The sequence below is a fragment of the Cricetulus griseus genome, chromosome 5 (assembly GCF_003668045.3).
Source record: "Cricetulus griseus strain 17A/GY chromosome 5, alternate assembly CriGri-PICRH-1.0, whole genome shotgun sequence".
Lineage (NCBI taxonomy): Eukaryota > Metazoa > Chordata > Mammalia > Rodentia > Cricetidae > Cricetulus > Cricetulus griseus.
Window position 1 is genome coordinate 122,720,089 of NC_048598.1, and position 8,852 is coordinate 122,728,940.

The following is an 8,852-nucleotide window of genomic DNA, read 5'->3' on the forward strand; positions in this document are numbered from 1 at the left end:
CTCCAACAAGGCCATACCCACTCCAACAAAGCCACACCTTCCAATAGCGGTCTACATAGGCAGGCACATGTGCCTGCATACACACACACACACACACACACACACACACACACACACACACACACACACCTTGAAAAGCATGTTTTCAAGTCAGTCTCTTTTTTGGGGGGGCAAAGACTTTTTAATGAGTATATTTTACAAATATACTGGAGAATCATGCAATGCTGCCTACATTGGATGCAATCCTGGGCCACAAGTCTGCACATTCCTTTGCAACTGGGCCTGTGATCACAGAGCCTTTCATCTCACCTTTATTGTTTACTATGACCCCTGCATTGTCTTCAAAATAAAGAATCACCCATCTTTTATTCGATACAACTTTCCTTGTCAAATTACCACTGCTGGATGGACCTTTTTCCTTAGTTCCGGTTTGCCTTTCTTAACTGTGGTCATCACCATGTCGCCCATGCCAGCAGCACAAGTCTGTTCAGTCGTCCCTTGATGCCCTTCACAGAGATGATATACAAATTTTTGGCACCTGTATTGTCAGCACAGTTAATCACAGCTCCTACTAGAAGACCCAGGGAAATCCGGAATTTCACTCTGGAGGACCCACCATGTCCTTCCTCACTCTGACATCTTGGACGCCCGGAAAGAGTCAGAAAGGCTCAAGTCAGTCTTTTATAATACTGCATTATCACTCTAGGAATTCTTATCCTCCACTAGCTGGGTCTGCTACCAACCAGCAATGTGACCTTGTTAAGTCTTTGATGACACTCAGTGAACACTGACAGGATGGTTGGCCGGATAGAAGGTTGAGCAAACTAAATTGTTAGTGTTTCACCACTGTAGATTGATTATCTTTGCAAATAATGAGTCACAGACCCTTTCTGAGTCTCACATTCTTTATGGAGTCCTGGTCCTTGCGCACACATGCATTGTTTTCTTTTATCATTGGTCACTACGCTCCCCACCCCATTCCCAGTATTGCTTCACTGGGATCTTTCTTGTCCAAGTAGGCTGGGAGGCTCGAACTCTGTACTATATGATGAGTGCACCACCTGGTGGTAGAGTTGCCTAAGCCTGGTCACCACAGAAGGTCACGGACAAGGGGACATGTTGGAGAGCTCTTCAAAGATTCAGAAACAAGTGTTGGTCTTCATTATCAGACCCATTTTCCTTGTCTACCACCCTCTATATACCTCAAACTATTTCTAATGCTTAACCAGCATGTTTACTTTAAAGACTTGTTTGTTTATTTATTTGAGGCAGGGTTTCTCTGTGTAACAGCTCTGAGTCTTCTGGAACTCACTATGTACACCAGTCTGGCCTCGAACTCAGAGATCCGACTGCCACTGGCCCCTGAGTGCTGGGAATAAAGATGTGCACCACCAACGCCCAGCAAGACCTATTTATTTTGTACATGTGTTTGCTTGCATGATTTTTTTTAAAGATTTTATTTATTTATCATGTATACAACATTCTGCTTCCATGTATATCTGCACACCAGAAGAGGGCACCAGATCTCATAATGGATGGTTGTGAGCCACCATGTGGTTGCTGGGAATTGAACTCAGGACCTCTGGAGGAGCAGTCAGTGCTCTTAACCTCTGAGCCATCTCTCTAGCCCTGCTTGCATGATTTTATGTGTATTACATATGTGCAGGAGGCTGTGGAGACCAGAAAAGGGCATCAGATCCCCTGGAACTGGAGTTACAAGTAGTTGTAAGTCCCATGTGGGTTCTGGAGATAAAACTCAGGTCCTTGTAAGCACCCTTAATCACTCCAACCCCATATTTTTACTTTAATGTAAAAGACATCCATGATCCTGAGTAATAAACCAATGAAATGCAGTAAGAACAGAGCTCAGCAAACAAATAAATAAAAATATCGGCACATGTTTATGATAGCACATATTGAGCATCTTGACGGAGGCAATTGACAACAGGACTGTGAGTTCAAGACTAGTCAGAGTAACAGGAAAACAGGAAAACAGTTAAGAAGGTGGGCTGGAGAGATGGCTCATCAGTTACACAGCGCTCTTGCAGGGGACTTCAGTTGAGCCCCAGAACCTACATCAGGCAGCTCACAGCCACTAACTCTGGCTGTTAGGAGAACCCCTTGACCTCTGACCACCATGGGCACTGGTGCTCACACACATGCACATCATTAAAATAATTAACAACTGTGCTCTGAAATATTGCCACACTCCTCTACAGTCAGAGATGTAAAAGACCAGCATATGATGGGTAAGATTAAAATGTTAGTGTTGATAGGGCTACATACCCAAGAAAAAGAACACACATACATCTCGAGATCTGCAGCTTTGGGGGGTGTGGATGTGTTTGTGGGGGCCAGAGAACAACTTTGGGTGTCATTCTTCAGGAGCCATCATCACCTTTCAGTTTTTGAGTTTTTGTTTTGTTTTGTTTTGTTTTGTTTTGTTTTGTTTTTTTGAGGCAGGGTCTCTTCCTGGTTTGGAACTCGGGCTGGGTTGGCTGGCCAGTGATCCCCTCGAATCTGTCTGTCTCCATGCCTCCTGAACTGGGACTGCAAGTGTATATAGCCAGCCCTGGATTTTTGAGATGGCTTCTGGGGAATTAAACTCGGGTACTCATGGTTGCAATGCAAGTACTTTATTGACTGAGCTATTCCCAGCCTGAGATATGCAACTACCATCACCATCATCATCATCACCATCATCATCACCATCATCACCATCATCATCACCATCACCATCATCACCATCACCACCATCACCATCACCATCATCATCACCATCATCACCATCATCATCATCACCATCATCATCACCATCACCATCATCATCACCATCATCACCATCACCACCATCACCATCACCATCATCATCACCACCATCACCATCATCACCACCATCACCATCACCATCATCACCATCACCATCATCATCATCATCATCATCTGTGGGCATGCATGCTACAGCACACATGCGGGTCAGTTTTTTCCTTAAACCAGGAGTTGAACTCAAGTTGCCAGGCTTTCTTGGCAAGCACCTTTAACTTCTGAGCCATCTCAACTGCTCTAGAAATTACTTTTTTGTTTTAGACAGGGTCTCAACACTATGTATCTCTGGCTGGCCTAGAGCTGACTATGTAGAGCAGGCCGGCCTAGAACTCACAGAGATCCACCTGCCTCTCCCTTCTTTGTGCTAGAATTAAAGGTGTGTACCATCACATCTTGTAGTTGAAAGTTTTTTCTCTGTCCCACTGGTCTCCCTAGACGGTTTCTCTCCAGCTCTTGGGTCCCTGCAGCCGCTTATGAAATAATCACTCAGAGGCTAATATTAAATACAATTATTTGGCCAATGGCTCAGGCTTATTACTAGCTAGCTCTCTCATAAATCAATCCATATTTAGTAATCTGTGTGTCACCACATGGCTGTGGCTTACTGGTAATGTTTTGGCATTTTTACCCCTTCCTTGGCTACATGGCATCTCTCTGACTCTGCCTTCTTTCTCTTTGTAACTGTGTTTGGATTTCCAGCCTAGCTATATTCTGCCTGGCCATTGGTCAAAATAACTTTATTTTATTTTTTTTGTTTTTTGAGACAGGGTTTCTCTGTAGCTTTGGAGGCTGTCCTGGAACTAGCTCTTGTAGACCAGGCTGGTCTCGAACTCACAGAGATCCACCTGCCTCTGCCTCTGCCTCTGCCTCTCAAGTGCTGGGATTAAAGGTATGTGCCACCACCGCCCAGCCAAAATAGCTTTATTTATCAACCAATAAAAGCAACACATATTTGCAGCATACAGAAGGACACCCCATATCAACATCTGGACCAGGAATCACTTTTTTTTTTCCCACAGTAGTAACTGAACCAGGAATCACTTTTAACCACCTTAGAATCTGTGAAATGTGTCCAAGGATACCTGTTCTGCCTTCCAGGACTTCTCCTCCAGTTTCCTAATACTGGATGATGACTTGTTATAATTTTAAAAAGCAGCAAGAGAGCGAGGGAGAGAAAGAGAGATGCCATGTGACAGCTCACATGGGAGGGGTTTTCTATTAGAGGAAAAGGAAAAGGGGAAAGGGGGAGGAGAAAAGGGGAGACTGGTCTCTGGAGACAGGAGCAGCAGAAGAGAGAGAAGGAGAGATAGAAAGACAGGCAGAGAAGCAGAGAGAGAGAGATGAGAGCGTTACAGATTGTTCTCCCTGCCAGCCTGGTCCCACATCCACGTCAGCCCCAAATGAACACTCAGAGACTTATATTAACTATAATATTGTTGGCCAATGACTACGGCTTCTTATTGGCTAAGTATGTCTTAATCTATGTATTTTCACATGGTCTTATCTTACCGGAGGATGCCTCACTCGAGTCCTCTCTTCCCTGGGCTCACGTGATGAATCCACCTCTGCCTACACCTCCCAGAATTCTCCTCATTTCCTAGACTCGCCTATCTTGCTGCCATATTGGCCACAGTGTTTTATTCATCAACCAATAAGAGAAACATATGTACAGAAGAACATCCCCATTGATGGGAGGTGGACAGAGCCCTTTTAAAAGGGAACATAGTGAATGTGCACAGTTAGTGCTCTTAGTGGCTGCAGCGGAGGGTGTATTCTGTCAGAACCCCAAGGACAGGCCAGTACAGATGCCTGAATACTAGCATGACTTACTATCCCCTCTTGCCTCTGTCCCACCATGTGCTCCAAACTTTCAGTTCCAAAAGATACCCCATTAGCTTGCTTAAAAATAACCTCAAGTTCCTTGAATTAGCAGGCCTTAACTCAAAACACTTAACCCATTTATCCACTAGAATTTGGTACCAATACAAACTTGGTAACAGCCACACCTGGCCTGAGCTTGGTGCTTTTGATTTCCAAATTCCAACTTATTTAAATAATTTCATACAATGGGATGACAAGTGGCCTGAGGTTCCTTGTGTCCAAAGCATTTTCTATCTTATGGTCTACCCTCCCGCTATCAAACTTGCTCTTGTTGTCAAATTCTTCTTCTCTCGTTTCCCCTCACCCAATCCCCTCCTCCTCCTTCCTTTGCTGACTTTGACCTGGCAGATGAGCCCTGACTTGGACCAGTGGGTTGTTCTTCAGTGGCAGATCCCTGAGAGGAAGGACAAGGGGATCAAAAGATAAAGAAGATATGATGGGGAATGTACTGTGTATGTTCATCTTATTGATTGTTAAATAAAGTTCTGTTTGGCCAATGAGACAGCAAGTTAGACAGGACTAGGAGTCAAAGAGGATTCTGGGAAATGTAGTAGAGAAGTGGTGATCCAGGCAGGAAGTGACATAGCAAGTAGACTCATATTTAAGCAAGGAGAAACAGGAAGGTAGCCCCTTTCCCCTTCCCCTGCTCCAGCAGTGCCATGTGAGCCACCAGCAAGAGAGGGTGCTAGCGAAAGGCATCCTCTATAAGATAAGTCTTATAAAATATATAGATTTATGATAATTAAGACTGAGCTAACAGATGAGAAATCCTAGTCATTGGCCAAACAGCATTTGAACCTAATACAAGTCTCTCTGTGTATTAATTTGGGCCCTAACTCGGGCGGGCGGCTGTCTTAGAGCGCACACGTGGCGGTGGGGCTCAGCAGCTTTTGGCGGAAAGATTTATCATAACAAAGATAGGATATTTGGGGCTCAAGAGATCTTCCATAAGCTATGTCTTATGCCAAGCAACTTTATTAAGAAGTACATCATCGTATATACTGTTTTCAGGGGTGGGGGTGGGGGATGGAATAAAGTTGGTAACGAAGCTAACCAAGCAATGTTGCACAAAGGGAACACAGAATATTTCATGTGCACCACAGACTGAGCATATAGATAGCCTTGGGAATGACAACTATAGCCCGATAGTGGGGAAGAGTTGGTTTTTCAGGATCCAAAGCCAAATCTCTGGCCCTGGGCCATTACTGGCTTTGCCACACACATTCCTGGTTTTAGGTAAAGCAGTCATGTTCCTTCTTTATACATGTGGGCCTCAAGGAAGGCCTTGGATTGGTCTGGTTTTCAACAGAGCCCTACCCACCTAATAGACCTCCACTGTCCCTCTCACCACCCTCTCTGACCCCCGCCACTCCACTTCCAGCTGCTACTTCTTCCCCAATCATCTCCTCTTCCCTGATCCGAGCTTCAACTCCTCTAAATCACCCACCACCTTCCCTTCCCCATCCCCTCCCTTGCTCCCTTTCCTCCTTTCCTCACTCCAGCCGGTCCTCCCCCTCTGTTTTTTTTTTTTTTTCCTTGTAGCCTTGCTATCCTGGAACTCAGATTGTAGACCAGGCTGGCCTTGAACTCAGAGATCCTCCTGCCTCTGCCTCCCATATGCTGGGTTAAAGGCATGTGCCACCATGCCCATCTGCCAGTTCCTCTCTTGGCTCACTAGTCTATCCCCCACTTTCCCCATAACTCTTTCCAGGTCACTTGGTCTCATATTAGAGTAGCCCACATGTTTCCCTTACAGAAGGTGGCATTTGCCACGTGCCCCACTCAGGCCCAGGTCACCTTCTCTCACCCTGATCTGAGAGAAATTTCCCTTAGACTAGGCTTCTCCTCCGAAACCCCACTCAATGATCTTATGACCTTTGGGATTGTTCTTCTACCCATGTAGGGATCCTTTTGGATTTAAACTCTTTGGTTATTGTTTAAATAATCCGTTTTTTACTTTAAATTAACCCAGCCCCAGTAGGGTTGTAATCTAGAAGGAAGTACCTGGTTGTATTTGATGGTCTTCAGTCCAGTTTTGTACATCAGCATTAATGAAATGGCCACTTCTGTCACTAGTGATACCTATTCATAACATGTAGTGACACCACCCTTCATGGTGGTGTCACCTGTTGCTCACTGGCTCAAAAATGCTTGTAAGAGGCCTGTGGCAGTATCCAGATGGGTGAGGGAATATTTGCATTTCTTACTGCCAGGCATAGGTGCTATGAAGTCTATCTGGCAGTCTCACGTGGGACAGATCGATTTATGTATATATCCCATCAGGGCATGTACTTGTCAAGGCTGTCATCAGGAAGAGGCCTCACATGCTTGGACAGTGTGAAAAACATTGGAATATTTCACAGGAACACCAGCAGCCTTAACTATTTTCCAGCCTGTGCAGGCTCCCTGGTGACCAGACTTTATATGGACCCAGTGGACAGCTTCCAAGGGTGCCTGATGGGAAATGGTCAGTGCTTTGGTAAGGGCGTCTGCTTCCCGATTTCCAGGGGGACTTAATGGGTTGAAGGCTGCTATATGGAAAACTACCATGGAGTCTCATTCATGTTGAACTCTGTTATATGTTTCTTTTCATGTTTGTTGTCCCCATAGTGGCCAATGCAGTACCTGCCAGTCCTCCTTTTCCCACTAGGCCATACATAGAGTGAGGCCTATGGCAGTACAGATTGTCACAAGCTAAGTCTCATGAGCCATTACTATCTGTACTGCTCTTAACTCAACCCATTGGCTTCTTTTTTTTCCTTTGCCCCTTTCTAGCCACATGGTATCTGTGTTCATTTGTATGGCTACTGCTACCCATCCTTGTTTGATATGCCTGCTGGTACCATCTGGGTACCACACACATACAGGGACGGTTAGTATCCCTCTTGGTTCTTTATCTGACTTAGCTGTTGATTCAATTACTGAGGGATGAGCAGTGGTTTTAAAGGACACTGTTCCTAGGACAGCCTACACGGCATTGGTGATGGGGCCGGACCTCGCCGTTGTAAACATGTGTGCCACCTTTATAGGGTTTGATTCTGTGTCACATCAGAAAGAGGTTTGGCCAGAAGGCCTTCATTCCGGCCCTTTATGGGATAAGTTGTTTTTTAGTCACTGAGGTGGAACCAGTAGTAGTCTGGTGCTATAACTGAGCTTCTGTTCCTTTCCTTGACTGAGATCAAAGCCCTGTTGAAACTCTTTGCTTAGGTTGCCTTTGCCATAGCCTCCAGCTATAGTCCTCAGAACTCCTGGTAATTTCTAACAGGAAGGTACATTAGGGTAGTGGGGCACACAGCTGTGTAGCCTGTCCAACAAGGATCTCAGCTTGCTCACAAGCCTCTTGAGCCTTTCTGTCCCAATCTCATAGGATACCCTCCTTTATCCAGTCATATAGAGGCTGGACAGCTTGGCAAGATGGGGTATGAAAACTTTTGGAGGCTCTTAGGATATCCCAAGAGCCTCCAAAATGCCTGTAGCCACTTTACAACAGGTAGGGTTTTGTCCATAGCATTATCATAAATGTCTTACCAGACCATAATACCCCCAAGAATTTTGAAGCTGTCCCCATCCCTTGCACCTTATTCGGACTGAGATGCACCTGGTTGTCTCTAATGGCTTTCCAAATCTGCAAAACACTCAGAAGTTAACTTCATGTCATCTATATAAGAGAACCTTCTCCAGAGGATGAGTGCGACAAGAGAACATCCTGAGCCACCATCTAAAGATCCCGACAAAGAGAACCTTGGTGAAGGACTCTGAAAGCCCTTTGTAATCTGTTCTGAGCAGGGTGTCAGGTAATCCCAGAAGCTCACAACTACGAAGACACTAAAGCCAAATATAGGCAAGATCTAAGACAACCTGGAAAGGTTCCATCCATTTGTATCGATTGCTTCCTCAACAGGTCCAGGCTGGTACAAAAGTATGGGTAGGAGGTGCTAACTTAATTCACTCTCTGTAATCCTCACGCATCCTGCTGGGCTATTATATTTATACATCATGGAGCTCTTTCAGCTCTATCCATGGAGCCTCCCTACATTTCTCCACCCTTGATGAACTTAGTGGGCCTGGTGTAATTTGCTTAGACCCTGGAATGTGGCCCTACTGTTCCCAGCTGCACCTGCAGGCTCACTGAGTCACAGAGGCCC

At 45.3% G+C, this 8,852-nt stretch overlaps 1 pseudogene; it reads right to left on the bottom strand.

Annotated features, from left to right (window-relative positions):
- Positions 1 to 214: 214 nt before the first annotated feature.
- On the bottom strand, positions 215 to 6,171 carry LOC100764530 (annotated as a pseudogene).
- Between the last annotated feature and the right edge of the window lie 2,681 nt (positions 6,172 to 8,852).